Source organism: Athene noctua, chromosome 9 (genome assembly GCF_965140245.1).
Source record: "Athene noctua chromosome 9, bAthNoc1.hap1.1, whole genome shotgun sequence".
Taxonomy (NCBI): Eukaryota; Metazoa; Chordata; class Aves; order Strigiformes; family Strigidae; genus Athene; species Athene noctua.
Window position 1 is genome coordinate 21,747,588 of NC_134045.1, and position 22,514 is coordinate 21,770,101.

Consider the following 22,514-nt stretch of genomic DNA (forward strand, 5'->3'; position numbering starts at 1 on the left):
TAAGACAGTGTTTCATGAGTTTAATGCAGTTCAAAACCTTTGGTTCTGTGAGTTGGTGAATACTTATGTTTTCTTCTAGGTGACAACATATTTAACTACTTGCCTGTTCAACCAAAAATTTCTACAGTTTAAGACCTGGCCCAAATTTTCTCATCTTTACATCAGTAAGCATAATTAATACAACTTGCATCATCCTCCAGTGTCCATTCTCTAGTGTATTCCTGGTTATTTGTTAGGGTTTTCTTTGAATCTCTATGCATAACCCCAGCACAACGAATGTAAAGCCCCTTGTAAAATCTTTGCCCTCCAGGGAACAGTTTTGTTTATCTCCTCACCTCACTGACTGTCCCACATTTTTTATTCTCTCCCTAAATTTCCCTCTGCGCTAGTTTATTCTTTGACCTTTGTCACTGCATTAGTTCTGGGGAAATTCACTTTTCAGAATGAAACAAACAAAGAGAAAATAATTTACTTAGGGACAACAGAAAATATTTAGCCCTTTTATATAACTTTCTCGTCTAGTGTAGGGGATTTGGGGTGAGTTTTTTGTTCAGTTTGGGTTTTATAATAACCAAAGCCACCTCAGGAAGTCAGTTTTACTTTGAAAATATTAAAATAAAACCTTGGAATTTATACAAGAATCATTTTATTTAAAAAAAAAAAATCTCTAAGCAGTTTTTCAGCTTTTTTTCCCCCCTATCTGAAAGGATAAGTTTTTCTTTTTGAAAAATCACATTTTTGGAAAAAAAATTTAAAAACGTCTTCAGGAAGAACTTCACTGCATTCCAAACCTAAATGATTTAAGTGTTATAAGACCCTTCCCATACAATCAGAGTAAACCACAAAGCTGAAACAGAGGCTGGCAAGAGCAACAATAAGAGTTGGAGAAAGACTAGGCTTAAAATAGATATTGTATAATGTAGAGACATCACAGCTCACCAGCTATGGGACCACCACCCTACCTCTTTGGAAGTCAGGGCAAGAAAAGGGTTTCTGATGAAGAAAACTCTCTGGTTAATGATCACCTCTGAGGGTGACATCCAGGGGAAAATAACATCTGTAAGGAGAGCCTGATGGGTGTCCTCTCATGGGGCATTTTACAGAGATAAGCAGGCAGCTAAGTCTTCCTGCCCTCCCTGGTAAGCAGGCTAGGAAAAGGTCCTGGAGATTAGTACACCGTGTTTTTTAACTCATAAGCTTTACTTTGGTGGAATATAAAACAAGCCTTTAGGAAAATGCCTAAAAAGTACTAAAGCTAGAACACGTCAGGTTTGCAACTCTGTCACACATCTCAGAGAAGGTGGCATTTAATTAAAGAGCACTGTGCAACTCCAGAGACAACTTCTAGCTCACTTGGGTACAGAGACTCAGAGGGGAAAAAAATTAAGGAAGGTGCTTAGAAATGTGAGAGCAAAACAGAAGTCTACGTTTATTATTACTGTTGTCATTCAATCTTCTGTTCTTTGAGCATTTGGGGTTGTCAATATTGCTTCCCTGACGGGCAGAAATGCTCATTAATATATGTGATACATCTGCTTCTCCATGTTGTACAGCACAAGCAAAATCAATCCTGGTCATGAGTTTGAGCTTGGAGCTATAATGGAGACTATATCTGACAGTAGTCTAAGCCCATTTTCCCCATTTCATAAAAAACACACACTGTGAGATCATTGAGACGTGGTCTCTTCTTCCATTCATGTCTGCTGGAGTTTCACACATAAACAGAGAGCTTTTCAACTCAAAATTCAACACCTGGTATCCTGGCTTTGCTCTGTAACTGACACTAATAAATGTTCATTGATTTTAGCAGCTTGCAACTACTTTTACCATTACTTTGCTTCACTCAGGACACTTAACTAGTGGCACGGTCTGTTATCCTGCACTGACAACTACTGTGTGGTATGGTGTGGCTTAATCACACAGTCACCAACATCTCACGGTCTAATGTGCATCCACTTCAAAGCACAGCAACTATTTTTCCAGTATAATGTTAGTAAATTTATACTTGGAAGTTTTTCCACTGTCCAGCAAAGGAAGAGACGACACTTTTCCAGATGCCTTGGTTATTTAGATACCTCAAGTCAGCCAGTTTAACAATTTAACGGAATGGCATTCACCGGGACAAAAAAAAGGAACATCTTTAGTAATACTGCCGCATCAGTTATCTGGTGCTTGTAAACCTGCCTTCCCGACCTCTTGACAACAAGGGAAATCAGACATTTTCACAGCAGTAGAAGAACTTATACAATTCTGTTTTATGTAGAACTCCACTTCAGGCCCTAAGGAACTGCTTTTTCATTTTATTGTTGCCCTTTTCTCTTCACCCTGACCTGCCTCTGTATTCCCAAGTTGCTCAGCCTTTATCTCTACGTAAAGAGGGCAAAAGCCTGCTATTCGGTGAGCTATTCAGAAGGGGAATTCCTGTCACATGAACACTCGAACATCGCTACAACCTGACAACGATATCTCCCTGAAATATTATTACAGAGCACTCACTACATATTAAAATGCACTAAATGATGTGTTATCTGCAGAAGAGAGAGAAAATGAATAAAGGTCAATAATCAAATTTTTTAAAGCCTGAAGTCTACAGGTTACCATTTGTGTGTTAAAGGTTGCAAAATCTTTCAGGAGTGGGCTGCTGTTACTCAGATAAAAACCCCTGAATGCATATATATGTGTAAAGCCACCAGGTCAAACACATTACATGCTGCTCCTGGCATGCCAAAACCAAAATAAAGCCCCTGGAACTTTAGGACAACACAAACATAAGGTTTTGACTGAACATCTTTATGCCTAACGTTTTAAAAGCAAAAGCAGCTAAAAAAGATCAACCCTGGGAGCAATTTTTGCATGGAAAGTTAGTTTACCTGTCTATTTACCCAAACATCCATGCTTCTTGTGTTTATAATGCAGCTCTACACTACTAGCGTTGACAGATTTAAAGCTTTTTAAAATTTCACATACTAAATACTTAGCCGGGAAGGAAAGCAAATTTTCTTATAGGTTACTAGCCTGAGGCTGACGAAATAGTACTTTACAAAAGGATGTCGAATAAGCAGTCTGGTACGGATTTTCTCTTCCATTTCAGCAGGGTGTTGGGTGCTGCTGGTTTTTGCCACTGGTTCTTACTGTTTCTGCAGTGCCACGTATTGCTTCCACAGTTATTCTACACCTCTAATACAGACCAAACCTAAAATAAAATTAGCACCAACCATGCTACTCACTCCAGGGGGCTCTGTACCACAGAAGCCTATAAAGATTGTATCTCCTGACTACGGGATGAAACTGCGATACAGTAAATCTTCACAAGCCTTCACTGGATACACACCTGTGCTCATTTAATTCTGCAGCTTCTGGTCCTGAATCTCATACAAACCACCACGCACTACAGTCCGCACATAAGCACGTGGTGGAAACATCATGACCCGGTGTCATAAGTCATTCTTTTTACACAAATAGGATCCTAAATACCAACTGATTGTTAAAAGGGCACTTACCAAGGTTTATTAAGTACATACAACATAAATCCATTTGGCATGTAATTAATTCAAAATTACATGAGCACTAAATGTGCAATTAACTCTGCGAGGAATGTTTAGGCCTTTAGCTGGCATTTACAAAGGAAGCTACAAGTTTATTAGCTAGCAATTTATTGCTAAAATACTGGCAATTCATGAGTATGTTGATTGAAATCTAACTTACTATCACTATATTGTTATAGGGCAATTAAGGGTCTAAACAACCCTTTCAAGTAAATTAAGAAACAATGGAAGTTTTATGCATTAATAAGAATGCTGTTAACCACACAACTAACAGGTCTTTTATTAAGTCCCAACAAGTGTGCTTTTCCCCAGCTGTGGAGAATCCTTTCAAACGCACTCAAATACTTCAGCAACATGTTTCTAACCTCCACGGAAATATTAGGGATCCGCTGGAAAAATCCAACCACTATTGCCTGACAACTATTGCGCAGGACATTGTACAGCAGGTTTTAGTCCAAAAGCCGCATTTTAGGGACTCTTCTTTTTCAGCATCTGTGCTGAGCTTTTCTCACGTTATGGTTTTGAGTAGAATGGAGCAGAACAAAGCAAGGGTGTTACTGATCCCTTTGCCTGGGAAGTTCTCCTCTTGGGCCCATGACTAGCAAATCACGTTTCCAGTGTGGAAGAGCACACTCACACAAGTACTGCTCAATATGTTCTTCTGGCCCTACCAGCCTGGTGCTCAGACACACCACACGTATCAACATCTAACTACGAGGTGGTACAGAAGTGCCCCAAGAAGCCCAGGAGCCTGTGCAACAGATGGGGCTTTGGGGCATTGTTTCTTGCTTTGTTTAAGACTCAGCAGGAGCAGCAAAACTCCAGCTCGAAAGGGAAACACTAGTTTCCAAATCTGCTAAATCTGGCAAAAGTTTGGATTCAGGCCCAAGCTTCATGGCCTGGAGCTCTTTTTATGACGAACTAAATACTGAATCTGAGAATCCACAAATTTCTTGAAAATACATACTTAATACGAACTTGGAGACTAACCCCATAGTCCAAGTCTATTACTCAAGTATATATACTCTCCTGGCAGGACATCCAGTTTATGATTACTCTTTTATCTCTGGAAAGCATAATCTGTCCATAGCAATGTCAACAGACAGCCATCTGCAGCACATATTTTGCTTCCACTTATAACCTCCACCCTGTGATTCTTTTCATGTAAACTAATAACCAGCTCCCATGTGCCAGTACTTTATTGCAGTTGGATCATTGCACCCATTCTCTGCTGCAGTCATCGCATACCCTGGGTTTCACATGTAGAAGCCAATTCTAGCAAAATGAACAGATGACAACAGAGAAAGCTGCTCCCCTGCACCAGGCCTAGGCAGTGTGGTGTTTTGCCATCTAAGATTTCAGTACCATCGGGCTTCTCATACTTTGGTTTGCTTTTCCCTCAACATGAAATTTTGTGCTATCAGTGAAAATTAATCCCTCTGCATTTTGCAGTAGAGCAAAAGGTTAGGAGGAACCACAGAAAGAGAGACAAACTGTTCCAGGATTATCTTTTAGAGCTGAGGGTCAGAATCTTTTAGAAGAACAAGAAGTTTGTGGGGGGGTAGAAAAAAAAAAATATCACTCCAATTGATAAATAAGACAAGTCATATGTCCCTAAGATACAGCCAAGTTCCTTGGCACTCTCCTTTCCCTCACTGAAACCCTCTCAGCCAGAACAGGCAACATCTCGCACTCCCCTGCAGTGAGCCAAACGGCATGAGGTGCCCCAGCTCCTCTGAGACCCCCCCAGCCTGATACCCAAGATCAAAGACAGATGCTGTGCAAGTTGTTCCAGAGCACTTCAGTGTGCACATCGCTCCACAGACAGGCTTCACCACCCCTGCAGCATGTCTACTGTCCTCCGTAGCATATGTTACCCATACTATAGTGTTTCCCACATATTATATATTACAATTTTTTCCAGCAACATAAAAACTGATTTTGAAAAGCCACAGATGCACTGTTTAACTCAATAAATTATATTTCAGGTTGAGTTGCAATAACTCTTTCTGGTTCTGTTGCATGGTCAGGTCCTGACCATCTGACAGACACCTGCAAAGGGGTCCACGGATGCACTGTATTTGAAATCTGCAGAGGGCAGAACTGGCACTGAAGGCTTTGAGCAAAGAGCAGTCAAACTGAAACAATTTAATACCCATCCTCCCCTCCTACTGAAATCCATAATTAAATCCAACACTGAGGAAAAACAAGCCAAAAGAAGGAAACGTGTTTGTTGATTTTTTATTAGTTTCTTTACATTTCAGTATTTTGGGGGAGGTTGATTGGTTGGTTTTTTAAGAAGCTTCATCTTTTGCCTTGCTCAGGGCATTCAGAGTTAAATGTAATTTACAGAATCCAAGGGCTGTAGCAACTGCTAGTGCTTCTCTTTAGAAAATCTGAATGCAAATGTTACAGGTGACATTACTTTGAAGTTCTATTCTTAGTTCTCCAGTAGATGTTTAATGACATCAGAAAACATTATCCAAGGCAATACAATTAAGCCTGCTCTAAAATCCCTGAACAAAAGATGTCCAGTACTGAGTGCATATGCCCAGGATAGAGTAAACTGTGAGACCCCCACGCTTACCTACGTGTTGGTGGGGGCCAGTTCTGAGCAGACTCAGATTTTAACTTGGTTGAAGTTGACCTCATTGTGGACACAATAGCTGTTTTTCTGAGTGTTCACTTCACGCATTGATTAATCTCTCTCGATTTTTACAGTAACAAACTTAGTAACCAGACATGCCAGATAACGAGAGCTAGTCAGACAGAGGGTGTGCCGGTACCTCAGCAATAACAGGATTATATACCATGCAGACAGCCTGAACCACGGAGCACTGTCCCTGCCCTGCCTGGGACTCTGAAGTGGAGTCTGGAGCAGACCAGTGGGAAACACAAACTGTGGTAATGTCCTAGCAATTTCTAGTTCTTATTTAAATTCCATTTTGCTTGTTCATGTTGTATTTTCAATGTAAAATTACACTCAAGCACATTAGACGTTGGGAGAGAGGTTTAATCTCGGGGTGCGGCTGATATTTTACCCAGGGTCTGTATCATGCTTTGAGTAGCTGTACATGAGGACAAACAGTCTCTGCTGAGCTTTTGTTTTACATATTAATGCTGCTAATTTACATGCAATCTTCATTCGATCCTGGCCAGGCCCTATTTTCTCAACCTCCACCTGTTCCTAAGCCACAGGGCATTTGTCTCCAGTCTAGATTGATTGAACAGTAGGGGAAAAGTTGATGGGGTTGTTCCATGGAGATGCCTAACCCTGGTAGATGTTGAAGAGGGGCTTATATGCACAAATATATTCGCAAACAACAAGAGAGCAGGATTTACTGGTGCCTGCCACCGAGTCCTGAGTTATGATGAGGACGGTGTCAGTTGAGCTATTTTCAATGTTCTTTTGTTTAGGGTTGATTAGAAGTGCAGTCTGAACTGTGCAGCTCCCACTGGCAGCCTGATAAATACAGGCACAGCGGCTTTGTTGATTGTCCTCCTCTCCTCTCCCTTTCACTCCCTCTCCTTAAAAATGCATTTCCAAAACTGCTCCATTCATTCTATAGTCAGGCCACCAAAGGAAATCACAATTTACTGGAAGGCCTTTAGTTTTCAGTAGGCCATTTAGGGAAAGTAAGAGAAAAAATCCCTTGGGAAAATCTCATCTGAAAAAAAAGCCAGTGCATTCAGAGGAGAAAAAAAAAAATCGAATACAAACATTAGGCATGAATATACCAACATGCCACTAAATAAAAATAATCCTTAGAGCTTACACAGAGCTTTTTGACTCTACAAAGCAAACATTAACCAATTAGTAAAAGCTAAAACACAAGCGTTAAGGTCAGCTATGCACTAAGCTGCTGCGCTGTAAATCTGAACTAAGTCCATAGACTTAAATCATCGTGCTTTGGATTTCCAGTACCACGTCTGACAGCAGAGGCTGGCCAATTGATTAAACATAAAAGATGTTCTAAACTTTCAAAAGCCACTTTCCATGTGCATGGACATGCTGTGTACCACTAGAACTTGACTACTCAGCTACATACATTTCTTCTGCAGACATTCAGATATCCAGGATGAGTTTTCCACTGCCTTTTTTTTTTTTTTTTTTTTTAACTAAATTTTATAGTGAATAACACTTCTGGAATTTGATCACACACACACACACAAATTCTTAAGTAAATACTGATGCTTTTAGAGAATCCACTGCATCATCCTGGGCCCCCTCAGCACCTCTTCGGAGCAAGCAATTTCTTTTAAGCTCAAAGCTTAGTAGAGCCAGTAAAATAAAAAATCTCCAAAGCAGCTTACTGAACTTCGAAGTTTTCCGGCTCTAAAACAAACACGCTTCTATCTCTTTAAATCTGCTTCCTCATAACCACAAACATGTATGTTTTTCATAAAGCTCTGGAAATTGTACTGGACCCAAGGGAAGGTACCAAGTGGAAACCCTGATATCTTGAGATTAGAACTCTACTAGTCCTGAGGTACAATGTGCTGTTTGTAACAATTATAATAATACACCTGTACTACCATTGTCAGTGTGGAGTAGCCACATGGGGTCTCATTAGTATTGTATTAGGACTGCATGGGGAAACGGATAATGGCCCATAATGAAAAATGCCAAATTTTCTATATAATAAAAATGAACTTGATTAATGAAAATCACTTTCAGGGAAAGAGTTACAGCGTTGTTAGAAATAAAAAATGATGTATTAATCCGACACTCTTACAGATGGTCCCAACCTCCTGACAACTGCTATTCATTTGAGATGCTATTAGCATGCATAATTATGCTAATTAAGTTGTAATTAAGCACCAATTCTTCAGAGGGCTTTTTTTGTCTATCATTTAATACAACTCAGCTTCAAAGAGTGCTTAAAGCTTTACACAGTGTTTCATGAGAAAGGGGTTCCCAAGTTTCTTAGTAAAGATTCAGCAGCTGAGCTATGGAATAGGGCCTGTAATCTTTGTTTTGGTTAAAGGGAAACCAGTAAATTGAAGCAGGGTCTGCCAATTGTTGATAAAATAATTAACACTTTCTGCTAAAATAGCACAGTTCATACTAGGACAATTATGAAAAGGAGAAAAATGGTATAATTATCAATGGAGCCAACACCAGTGGCCTATTATGGCTGCTACCCCCTAATTTGAAAAAAATAATTCATTGAAAAGTAGATTCCCGTAAATAATAATAATAATGGTCCTGATTCAGATACTCTTACTCATATTGTGTACAGTCCCTCATTCCAAGACTACTCCTGCAGGCCTAATTTAAATAACAGGGCAAATTGCATCAGCTCAATTTAAATTGATCTGAAAAATCAATTTAATTAAACCAGGGCCAATCTTAGTGTGAACACTCCTGCTTCATTTTAACTTACACCTGTTTCCAATTGATCAAGGATTTGATCCAGTAAAGGAGTTCAGATAAAGCCACTCTTATTTCAGGATTTCCACCATTTTCACACAACTTTTCTGTTTAAACGATGCTAAATCTGATGCAAAAATAATAATCCTTTTTGACAGCTCATTTCTAAGATTTTTATTCAAACATTTATAAAACCGAGAGAAATCTCTTAAAAGCAAGCAGAAACCCAAGCCTCTGTTTGCAATGGCTGGCAAATCCTTTCCTCCTTTTTGGAACAGGACCGAGCAGCATTGTGAAAGCCATATTCTTATAGTTCCCCATCTCCCTCTTTCTAGCACAGTAGATCTGTATTCCTATTTGGGCAAAATTCTACTGTCACATTAAGCCAAAGGAAGATTTTTACTTTTAACTGATTCAGCTGATTTCTTGTCTTGTGAGCAGAGCTGAAATGGCAAACAGCTTCCTTAAAAAAAAAAAAAAAAAAAAAAAGACTCATGATAAAATATTGAACTATGTACTGTACGTGCAAGCTGACATTGTGAGTATCCAGGCTTGGCCAATTTCCTGGGACCCAAACATTTGGATCTAATCCTCATTTAAACAGCCTACAGGACCAAATAATTTTGCCTTCTCTTTACTACAGACCCCATCCCAAACATTAAATGCGTTGCCAATAAAACCTAAAGCAACGTGGTATTATTTGCTTCACATGGAATACTAAGTGATATATATAAAAGCATATGAATATTTTTTTAAAAAGTAATAGGGAACATGCACTGTAAAATCAAAAGTCTCCGCACTAATCTTCAGATAAACACAACTGGTTGCTGTTAAGAAAACGGCCCAGAGGGGATTATCTAAAATACTGTTATGCTGCTGACAACTTGGCTGTCTCTTTTTCGTTAATTTATTATATTCTTATTTAGTGCTCTATTCCATCATCTGCTGTAATTTCAGACTGATCTTTGCTTCTCAGTTAATTAAGGTTATCAAATACTGGCAGGGTCTTTTTGCTCAGGTTTCATTAAAGACGTAAAAAGTAGAAAAGCCCACTTTTTCTGACTGGGATGTTTTTATCATTTGGGGTCTTCAGGAATGAAAGAGCAAATTGGAGGCAGAGGGTTTGACTTTCTGTCACAAAACAAACGATGAAATTTTAAAAGCAGGCTGGACTGCTTTGAACACAGCTGATAAACTCCACTTAGCCAGATGCCAACTAGAAATCCCTTAAACAATGTCTGGAGCCAGATTATCAGATTCCTGCATGAACAAGTTCATAGGCAAAATGTGCATGATTTCCATACGCATTTTTCCATTCCCACACATGCAATCTTTGTAGGGTCATCCACAAACTGAACCTTGTTGCAAGTTACTTACAAATATAGGCTCACATGTATTAATATCTGACATCAGACCCCGTGTGGTTATTTTTCTTCAAAAGCAAATATGGGTACTTAAAATGACTGTAGGAAAAGCCACTGCAAACAGCAGAATATAGGCATGTTGGGCAGTTTAGCCCTAATTGTTCAACATTTTGCTAAACAAAACACCTACTTAAACCACTGATTCATGCTATGCTAAATACAAGAATGGGCACAGTGAAGTGATCATCTCAAAACTGTAACCCTCAGTATGTTCCAAGTATCTCTCATTATAAGGCATGACTAGAATTTACAGTGTGATTACAAAATCTAACCTCTGGTAGGAAATCCAGTACCAGTACCCTTCAAAGTCTTTTTTGGGCTGGGAAAAAATTTAAGTCCCAAAATGCTTTGTTCATCTGTTCATCCATATAATCATTTCCCTTGACTTGCACTGGTGGTACTGACTTCCTATCGGTCACTGTATAACCGTGTAAGCTATATCAAGGCAGATATGTAGGATTTCTTACGCTTTACTCACTCCTCTGAAATGTGTTAGCACTGACCAGTGCAATGCAGCAGAAACCCTGTTGTACAAACGTCCCAATCTCAGAGTCAGTGCTTCCTCAAAGGGCTCTGCGACCCCAGCTTGCTGCAAAGCCACCTGCCCTTCGGACAGTCACGAACAAGTTTCAGGGGAAGACAGTCAACTCCCATTGCCCTAGGAAAAAACGAAACGCTGAATTCTCTCCTGCCAGACAACTACAGGGTCATGATTCCCTAGGCCATGATTCCAGGGTCATTTCAGCAAATCTTAACAAGGTGGCTCCTACCAGGGGTTATTGGGGAGCAACCCCACCTGAACTTTAAAACCTCTGGCAAGATTCCCACAGAGTTTATTTCCTCTTTCTGCTAAGTACAGACAGCACACAAACCGGCACCAAGCCTAGCACCACACACCAGACCAGAATTCCATGCTGGAACAGGCAGTTTACCAAGTCTGCCTCTGGAGACCTCCACCGTCAATAAAGGATTAGAGCCATCAGTGAAGTCTTAGCATGTGCTCGTCTGCACCATCAGACATAAGTATTACTTTCAGTGATGGGTTGAGTAGATAACTTACACCATCTACACAAAAAGGCCATGCAATACACATGATATATGCCCAAATGGAATAGAATATAGCAGACAATGTTTGAAAGCTTTTAATTCAAAATACTTTGTGCATTTGTTTTTAGTTTGCTGTATGTCAGCTATATTGAAAACTACCCAAGCTACAAGAAGCTATTTCAAAGACAACAAATACAGGTTGCTCTTTCAATACAGATTGTATTAAAGGAATCATGTGTTCTCTGAATGTCAACCAACCATTGAGTATTGGCAAAAAGCAATTTCTTTAATAGCAAGGTTAATTGAAATACCATTGAAAGCTGATTTCTATTGTAGAATCGAAATTAGTGGCTTTATCTGAAAAATCCAATTGGCATTGAAAAAGGTTGCTAGCTGATCATAAAATGATGAGAAAAATGGTGGCTGAATGAGTAAGCTCATGGACAGGGAAAGACAACACGAGAGTTATGCTCCAGTTCCATCACTGCACAACAATTCACCATACACGTGAATATTCTCTACTGCAAGAAAATTATAACTAATACTTTAGTCAGTCATGAACTTACCAGAAATGTTAGAAAACCACAGGAGAGTTTAGATTCTCAAGCACTGGGAAAGCATGTGTCTGAAATTCAGCAATCAGTGAAGAAAATGTAGTGGATTCATAGCTGCATGTAACAAGCTATCTTACCTTTCCTTCCTTGCTGGCAAGTACAGTATTTGTTTTTAGTATTGTCTTTGCAGCTCAAACATGATCTATACTCTTCTTACACTATAAGAAGAGTTTCTAAAAGGAAGATCTAAAAAAGAATGGTACGAATTTGGAGTTTGTAATGAAATCTAAAACTAACAGATATTTTTCTTACAGTATTTTGCTTACATATATGAAAACACAATCTCTAACATGCACCTGATCCAAACCCCAAAGACAATGTCAGTCTTTCCATTGCCCTTACTGTGGTTTAGATCAGGTCTATAGTGTCTGTTTCTACCTGGTTTAGACAGGAACAGGAAAGAATCTTGGTTCACTGTAGAATTCTGACCTCCAGGGTCAATCAGAAAATTAAGCAGTATACAAAAAATACCAAAATTTAGGTCCAAGTCTAACTCATACCTCAAAAAAGAAGTAAAAAGGGGACTCCATGTAATGTTTACCCATCCTCCATGAAAGAATCTTCTCTTGACTATACTTGGGATAAAAAAACAAAAACATGATTCAATTGGCTTTCTTTGAAGAACAAACAGAAAACAATCCAGAGGCTGCTCTTCCCTCCTTTCCCACTAGTGGGGGGAAAAAAAAGTGAGAAATGATCTTTTGTTTTGTAGCAAACTCAAAAAGCATCACAGCCCACATTGTACAGACTGTGACACTTTCAAATCAAGCCTCAGCAGCAGTAAACTCCTATGAAGAAGACATAAAGGTATGTGAGTTGAGAGGTAAAGTTTGTAAGTATTCCTTCCACCAAAATTTTGTCCCCATGTAGTAAAAATCTAGAGTGATTAAAAGTGATTCAATTTTAGAAACAGAAGAATTGGAAGCTTTTTCAGGACTCATTTTGGGGTTGCCAGACTCCTGCAGAAGACACATGGGATTGTTTTTCAAGAATAAACGTTAATGTCCCTATAGTCACAATCTTAGTAGTGACATTTGGTTCCTTCTCATGGGGGAGAATTTTTTCCAGTAATGTACCAACTAAGTTTATTGTGAAACATAGAATAGGTGACATTAATATTCTCTTTGAGAAAAACAATGGCTCTGATGATATTTTGCTTTTCATTCCTACCACTGTTCAATAAGATTAACACTCACCCACTGGAAAGTTTGCTCACAGTTAAACCAGAATGAATTTTACTCAGCAGAGCACTATGACCTGAATACAAATAAAGCCCTTACATTTTTTGATTAATGTTATTTCAGGCTCCCAGGACACTAGGACAGTATCACATAAGAAAGTGGGAAAGTCCCAGTAAAACCAGAACATATGGTTACTTTAAATAATAGAAATGTACACACTGGGAAAAAAGTATCATAGGAATTGCACACAGAAAAATGCTTTTGCCCACACCTTTCTAGGATCTCAAGATCCCTTGAGGGCACTTTCCACAAAAGCAGCCAGGGTACTCTTAAATTCCTAAAGCAATGGTGTTTCTATATCTTCTGATAGACTGGATTTATGAGCTTCCTTCACATACTCCTTCCACTGCTGTTTTCTCTCATCAGTGCCTTAATACTTCAGTACCCACAAAGTATCTTGAACAATCCTCAAACAAGAATCCAAACACATCATTTGTTCACATACAAGCAGGACTGAGCACAGTCAGACTTTTATGGCATCAATACCTTCAGTGGATCCAGCCCTTCAATTCACTCACTGCCTGATGAGTTTGGCAGTTGTACACCGTTAATCTGATGGATAACAGTATCATTTTTGCAGCTTGCATTCAGAAATCTCTCTTGGCTAGTTTGGGCTACATTGCTCATTTGCTTTTTTGTCCAATACTGGCATAGTTACTTAAGATCTAAAACTTCAGTCTGTTCATCTATACAACAGGATCACTGAGAACCATAGCAAACGATCATAAATTTTTTAAAATAAAATTTTAATGATTTTAATCTATATACTGACAAATACTGATATTTATTTTCACTAAATAAAATATCTTAGCAGTATCCTGCCTCCCATTTAAAGGATATTGCTTACAGAAGTGCTTTATTTTCTAATTCATTCATGCAGGCAAAGCACATTACAATCCTCAGATAAGGAGTCCCACATAAATTCAAATAACTAAATATTTAGATTCCTTTTTTAGATTATCCAAAACATTAAAATCATTAGCCATACAAAGGCACAGCAGCTCTACTAAGTTTCCAAGGCAGACAGATTCTTATTTTCTAGATTTTTATTTTCTTCAGTTATATTTGCACACAAATAGGAAAAAGAAACCACATTAAACAATGCTAAGGGATCCTGACAAAGAAAAAGAGTCACTTGAGTGATCCACACAGAAACCTCCTAACCATGCCTGCCACTTGACCTAGAATTAACAAAACTGCCAAGTTTAAGAGTAAAGTTTCCTCACTGTGGGGGAAAAAAAAAAAAAAAAAAAAAAAAAAAAAAGAGGCAAACACACACACCCCCTTTACCCTTCTTTTCTTAGTTGCTCCTTCAAGGAAAATCCTGAAGCCAGAATAAAGTTTGTACAGGGTTTTAGTTACAGTTAATGTATAAGCCAACAATGTTTACTCAATATTATATAGGCTTTGCAACACACCATGGCAGTAAATTAGCTTGATATATTAGCTCTGTGCTGAGAAAATGAGACTGTCTCTGAGATCTGTGAAGCACTGCAAGTATTTCCCCTATGGTACAAAGATGAGTTCAGGTCACAGCAATAAAATCTAGGCCAACGTGCTGTGCTGCACACAGAAGAAAAACAAGCTCTAGGATCCTTGCTGCCCTCACGTACACATGTGGAAAACATCCACTGACCACCACGCTGGCAACACTTGCCAACCATAAGGAAAGGCTTTTTTTCTTCTTCTTTTCACCCCTATGCCTAGTTATCTATGGAGAAAACCAGCTGTACTCTTCCTGTTCTCTCTTTTCCTTCTGATTTCCCCTAAAGATAATTTTCTTCGGAAAAAAAAAAAAAAAAAAATCAGTCTGTGATGAGAAGGGAAGATTAAGGACAGTAAGATCATTTCTCAAGCATCTTGTATTTTCTTGGCTCTGTATTTCCACATCAAGTTGCTTAGAATAGACCTGTTCTGGTCATCACTAACACTTCCAGACACATCCTTGCTTAAAGGTAAACAACAAAATGAAACTGAGGAGTCGAGGTCTTTACAGAGGTTTCTGATGTAAACGCAAGCATCCTGGCACCTGTCCTACGTACCAGCTGCCTGCTACATGGATACCCTCCAGAAGAGATAAAGCTACTCAGCCATTTCCACCTTCTGCTCTTCTGTATACCCACTTGCAAGAAGGGACAGTGGCATCTCCTTGGTGCACAAGAATGCTAAGCTTAAAATAGAAGTATTTGTACAGTGTTTTGATTTATTGAGAAGGTATTCCATAACAGCCAAGTACACTTAGCAAAGCTAAATCTGAAGTATGTCCCTATTTGCTGACAAAGACCCTTGTGTTACCTTCCTTTTTCATTCTCATGGTTTGTCATTTAGGTGTGAAGTGATGAATAAAGGAACAGCTCGCTGTTCATTTAAAATCCAAGACCTTGGACTGAACACTCACTTATCTCTACAGTTTAACCAGAAGAAAGAAAACATTATAACCAAATCAAACACTGGTCATGTGATGTTCACTACAGTACAACGATAACAGAGCAAACAGAAAAGGTATCTGGAAGGACATACAAGCACTACAGCTTCCAAGAAGCAAACCAGATATTTCACCAAACTGACAGCTTTTCCATTGGTGGACTATCTCTGACACTCTAATAACTAAGTACAGAATAAAATTATTTGACTGCCAGCTTGAGACTTTTTAATTGCTTCTCCAAATCAGATGGCAGAAATCCACACTAGAACATGGGGTAGGTAAATTCTACATTTGACAGTTGATGAGTGTTTTATTACATTCTGAAGTACTGCATATATTATCTCACAAGCCTCGTGTCCCAAGGGAAAAAAAGTGTGTGCAATACAGGTATTTAAAACTTACTATTCAAACACACAACCTTTACAATGACACTGCTATCTTCAGCAAAAACATACAATGTTTTGATTGTATCATATTGAAGGCTCTCGTTAGCAAGGCTGTAATAGCTCCCATTTGAATACTGAATTCAAAACGTGTATCTGCTGAACAAACAAACGCCACTGGATTCTTCCACATTCATGTAGCGTGAACTTAGTAAATATTATCACAGTATTATCCAGGTACAGAAATTTCATTGAAGTTTGAGTAGTGATTTCAACAGGTGATGAACCACTTAGGTCAAAAGTTTTTTCTGAAATGTGAGCCCTTTTTGCTCACATTTTACAATCACGATTTTAACATGACTATTTACATTTGATTTGATCTTACCCACTCTCCACCTTCTGCTCTAAATACCCGCTTTATTTATGGAAAAATGTCTTAGTGTGATTTGTTGGAAAGTAGATGCTGCAGTGTGAATATCAGAGCTGGTTAAGTGTGGATATTTTTTAAATGGTAAATATAAAAACTGACTTTTTGTAGTAAGAAAACTAAAGTGTGGAGCTGAAAACTGAAACAATGGAAAATAAAACATCTGGGTTTGGTTTATAATTTTCTAGTGAAAAAATATTTATGAAAAAATGTCTCAATTAATGGAAACACCAAATAACTCAATACTCAGTATTACAGTAGGACACCATGGTCAATTAGCACAAGTTAGCTATGCTGTCCTATACTAAAGTCAGGATTAATCAATTGTTTTTCCATTATCCACATCTGGTACAGTCATGATAGGAATTCCAGGAGTTTCATGGAGATTTTGGAAATGGCAGAAGATTTGCAACAATCAGCACGTGACCAGGATTTTTCTGGGTGCAGCTTTGGTTCTTGCTGAAGTCAATGGTTGGTAGGGACTCTCCTCCTCTCTTCAGATGAATAGTTTTGAAAACAGAAGTTGAGATGACTATGACTCAGACAGGTCTGAGTATTAGATACATGAGGATCTTGTTAATGATAGCAAGTCTTGGTGGCTAAAGCTAAAACCATGTGTCATCAGGTCTTACCAACATATGAAACAGTTTCATCTTGCACTATAATCTGGGACACCATTCTTTTCATAGTCTGACACTGAGCAGCACTCTCTTTTTTTGGAACTATTTGTACACCTGTCCTGGTAAAAATTTATTGCCTAGTCATTATTTTAAACTATCAGCACTGCTCACTGAGAGGGTTAAAACCCATTAGCACAATATAAATAGTACCAGTACTAAGCCTCTTATCTTTTTCATCAGTAGAGAAGATATCAGATCTACTGTTTAAGGCAAATTGGGGTTATTGAAGAAAAATAAGCTCCTGCACTAAAACAGGATTTAAAAGCCTAAGCAAATAAATTTAGAGCTCAAGGAGGAGACAGAGAGGTGACTAGAACACTAGCTAAACATCCCAGAAATGGTCACCTGAAACTGCACTGGAGGGTGTATTTTTTCCTGGCAAGGCTTATCATGACAGCACTAAGCTAGGAGGTGCTGAGTGTACTCTCTCAAAGATCCTGCATGGAAAGCTTCTATTTGCTTGAGTGTTATAAACTGATCTTAACCATGTCTTCCTCACAAAGCACAGGGTAGAGCAGAGGTAAGTAAACTTACCTTCTCCACTCAGAGTTGCCAAGAAGATCTGACCAAATACTAGCACAAAGTCAAAAATGTATTTAAAAAAATGAGAAATCATGAACTATAAGCCCTCCAAATAAATTTGTTACTAGGAAATAAACAAACACAAAAAAACCCCCAAACAATCAATCAAAAAAAAAAGCAAAACCCAAAACAAAGTAGTTACCCTTTTCCTTACAGTTCTAGGATGTTTACTATTTGAGTTCGGTCGATCACACCATGTTACAAGGTCCACAGAATTTGTTTCTGGAAATAAATTAATATACTTCTCAGTTTACTACACTCTGGTTCCTCAAAAATACATGGAAAAGATAGTTTTGTGCAAAATTGCTCGCTGGCATGGGAGAGGAGCAAGTCTTCTCAAATGTTGCAGTTGCCATTCACTTCTAGAATTAATACAGATGGAATGGGAACAGCAAATTCCCACTTGTATTTTCATGTGTATTATTTTCGTATGAAAATAAGCTGTAGGCTAACTCTTGCTTTAAAGGGCACCACACATGCCCCCACACGGGACATTAGTGTGATATATTTTGTCTTCACACTTGAAATTACCACACTAATTTCTTCATAAAGGCAAATCCACAGAATGACCTCCTTAGTGATATGTATAGATGGTCTGAGTAGACTAGATTGAATTCTGCACTTCTTGCAATTAATAGTAAAATTGCTATAGACATCAATGACTGTCCAGCAGCCCTTGTTTTGCTAATTAGAGGATTCATCTCTATAGAATTAAAAAAAAATGCTCTTCTCCCATTGAAACCAATGACATTGGAAAACATTCAACATAATCCGGACGTTCTGGCCCTTCCCATGCTATCACACACCTCAACTCCTTTTTTCCTTGATGTATAGCAATCCACACACACAACTCCAACTAGTACAATTAGAGATTTCTTAATATGTACTTAAGAATAAATGGATCTTTACTCATTAAATGCTAGGATACAGGAATAGTACATTTATTGTTTGTTTTTCTCTAAGCTGTAAACATCCACGGGGAAAGCTTTTATTTAACCTGTATGCCAGTGGGCCAGTGAGATACTCCCAGGCTAGCACTCCAGATCTTGTGCTCACATCTGCTCTCTGCAGTCTTGATGAAACCTGAACAACGGTCCATATCCAGAAGAGGAAATTTGATTGTCTCTTTTATATCTTCCACGCACAGCTACCGTAGCAAGCATTAAGTCAAGAGATGCAGATTTTAACACTCACTGCAGGTTTGGAGAAAGTAAGATGATGTACATGTCCATTAACTGCAGCATAGCTGTACGTACTTATTTCACATTTAAGTTGCACTAGTATCCAGAGACCTCTGAGAGGCCACTCTCCAGATCTGAAACCAACCTGAAGTATTTTAGGGAGATGCTATTGGAAATAGGTTTTCCATTTGCTTAATAGTCTCTTTTGCTCTATAGTTACTTTGAAATGTTCATCAAAACTTAGATTTATGGAATATTGATATTATTATGCAATCATATAATCATTCCCTGGTTCTAAACTCTTTGACTATATAAATAACAATAATAATTTATCAAACTACTTTTGCTTCCATGCTTACAACTAATTTTACACATAGCATTCAGGGTAAGCTTCAGTTAACACTTTTTAACCTATTTTTATCTGCTTTATGTACTTTCTTTAATATACACTTGAAGTCATGCTACCAAAGAGCATATTTGAGAGGGCAGATACTCTAAAGGCAAAGGCCACTGAAAAAAATGACATTAAGTTTAACGTCCTTTTAAGGGGACCTGCTTAATTAAAAATAGCCTTTGTTCCATGAGGTTGCATAAAATATCATTTCAATGGAGTACTTGGGGAAACTTTCCCTGACTGTGACAGCGCTGCCAAAATCTAATTAGAGATTCATCTAGTCATATATATCAATGTTATTGTCTGTCAGGCAGCCACAATGTATCATGGTTAAGTGGATTTTTAACTGTCTAAATCAGTCTGTCTAAACAACATAAAATAGGAAACAAATCAAAAGACCAGTTAAAATCATGAAAGTGACACGTATTTATTATAAAATACCATTTGTTGTATTAATCGGTGTAATGGCAGGGAGATGGAGCCAGGTGTGTCAGAGCAGTGATTTTCTGCACATGAAGATGATGCTAGCGCTAATAGAAGAGACAACACTCGCCAGCCTTTGTAAGTAATGGGATTCAATAGGCTTTGCTGTGTTTCATCAACATCCCAGCACGGTTTTAAGGGGTAGTAGTTGTCACAGTACTGGGCCTTCGATGTCCTACAAAACATGGTCTTAGAAATCATCACATGTGCATTCCAGTGCCAGCCAGCCTTCACCTCAGCCACGGAGGAAGCCACTTTCCGCCAGGACAAAGCTGGGTGCCAGGTCTCTTCAAGGACCCCCACGTAGTTGCATGCACACGCTGTGAATGGCACAGCTAGTCCAGGACAATTTAAGAACAGTGCCTTTATTTTAAACTCTTTTATTCTTGACTTTCCAATCTTTAATTTTTAACTAATATTTCCTTTTTAAAGTTATGCTTTAATCACCCCCTCAGCTGCTCAAAAAGTAATCACATTGTTCCATGGCCTCTAGGTCAGGTCTCGGGGAGACTCTGCCCCACCTCTTCCCCAGCAGAGAGATGAAGGTGCTAAGGAGCTGCCAGAGACCAGAGGTGAGCTCCCTAAACCGTTCCACAGCTTCACAAACAGCACCACCTCCCAGCTGAGGCCCTGCCTCTCACCCAAGGAAGCAGGCGGAGCAGCCCAGGTCAGTGCAGGTGCCTTCCAGTATTAGTCCGAAGGCAAGGCGTGGCACTGCTCGGCTCTTCTCCATTCACCCCCTGAAGTTTTTAGGTTTGTTGTTGGTTTGAGGTTTTTCCTCAAATCAGCATTTTTTCCCCATTATCTTTGTGCCCCCCTATTTGTTCATTTTGTTCACCCACAAGGACCACTTTTACATGATGCTTGCGCAGTGCTATGCACAAAGCAGATTTAATCTCTGCCTGTAACACCCATGCAGCAGTACATTATGACTTTATACTTTTCTACCACATGCATGTTGACAGAACTATTCTTTTTCCTCTCTTTATTAGAAAGTGAAAAGTTTCAGTATTGAAAGCTTTTAACAAAGTGATGCTTATATATCCACTAGTCAGACAAGTATTCACTGACCAGCCCTGTTGCTACTCTAAGGGAAGATTTATGTTGAATATAGACCCACAAATACCACTGACTTAGATGTAAAGACCATCTGCAGGAGTAAACGACGATCAACCTACCACCTAGACTCTGAGGCTGCCAGTCACTGCCACAGTATTTCACTCAGTCAGTCACAGCTAGGAAGGCTTTGGGTTCCTAAAACTGAAAACTAAGTGGTTATCATGGCTGGAAAGCCTGTACTTTAAAGGAACACATTCATTCTTATGCAATGACATGTCATGCATTTTGCATGAGGCATAGCACTTGGTGTCAGAAATTATATCAGCTCCAGCTAGGGGGACAATGATACATATGTTTGTACAAAACACATAATATGTTTTATTTAAAGTGTGCCATAAATATTTTTGCCCTGAAGCAGGGTTTAAAATGAGCTCCGTAAGGTGTCATAACAAAATGTATGTTCAGAAAGTAGAAAGAGGTGCATCCATTCCTAAATGTCTAACTTCATCTGAAAAAAATTGCTGGATATTCACTGATAAAGCTGCCACTCCATTCTGAGATGGCTGATACTAATAGTAAAACATACAGGGCCACGTTTACTGTCACGGCTCACAATTTATGCATCAAACCTTTTCTCTCTTAAGAGCCTGAAGACAACAGTGCACAGAGAAAAGCAGCAAATCACACCACAGATTACAGATGCATGACATCCAATGCCATCCAGTGCGAGAAAAATAAAACCAGTAGCCTGGTCTACAAGCAAAGAGTGTCTCAGAAGTAGCAACTGCAAACACGTTGGCAGGTCCCACCATCTACACACACGGGTAACTCTTGCTGCTTGTTAGGGTGCTTGGCCAGAGCCAGATGTAACTAACCAGTGTCTCAAAGGAATGGTCCTCATAGCAATGCATCTCTCCTCTGCTCGCTGCTGCCTGCGAGTACTTATTGCAGTTGTATTTATATCCTTAGTCAAGCAAATAACAGAGAACATGGATCCTGGAATTGTTCTCAATTATGGTGCATGGAATATGAGGCCAACTTGTGGATCTGTATCGTTACTGTAGATTTGTTCAGCAGAAAGTATTAAAAAGAGTAATTCATCCACAGAGACATCACATTTACTTATAGTATTTAGCTATATCTACATAGATCACTGGTTGAGCAAGAAGACTGTGTTGCTTTCTCCAGCTCTGGGGTGAGATGTGAATTTGTAAGGATGCACACACACAAATACACACATACAATGAGCAAGCAGGAAACAAAGCCAAAACAGCTCAAGGCAGACTGGAGATGCACTCCATTTAACACTAAGTCACTCTCAATAAATCAGAATTGTCTGTCTCTTGTCTCCAATAAATAGTTTTAAATTATTCCAAAATCCTAATCCCGTAACTAACCCTGCTACAGCAAACTGCAAAATGCAGATAGTCTGTGAGCTTTCTAGTCACCAAGAAAAATTGAAGTTAACACTGAATGAGCAAAAGTAAAATAACTCCACAATGGATGTGACAGGGATAATATTTAGGAAATATTAGTGCATTCACAGCTGTAAATGAGGACAGACTTAAAACTGTGGCCAACCATTTATTTTCAGGTGTCCATTTTCCAACACATAGGTCCAGATTTCACAAACTTAGTAAAATCAGCGAGAGCCA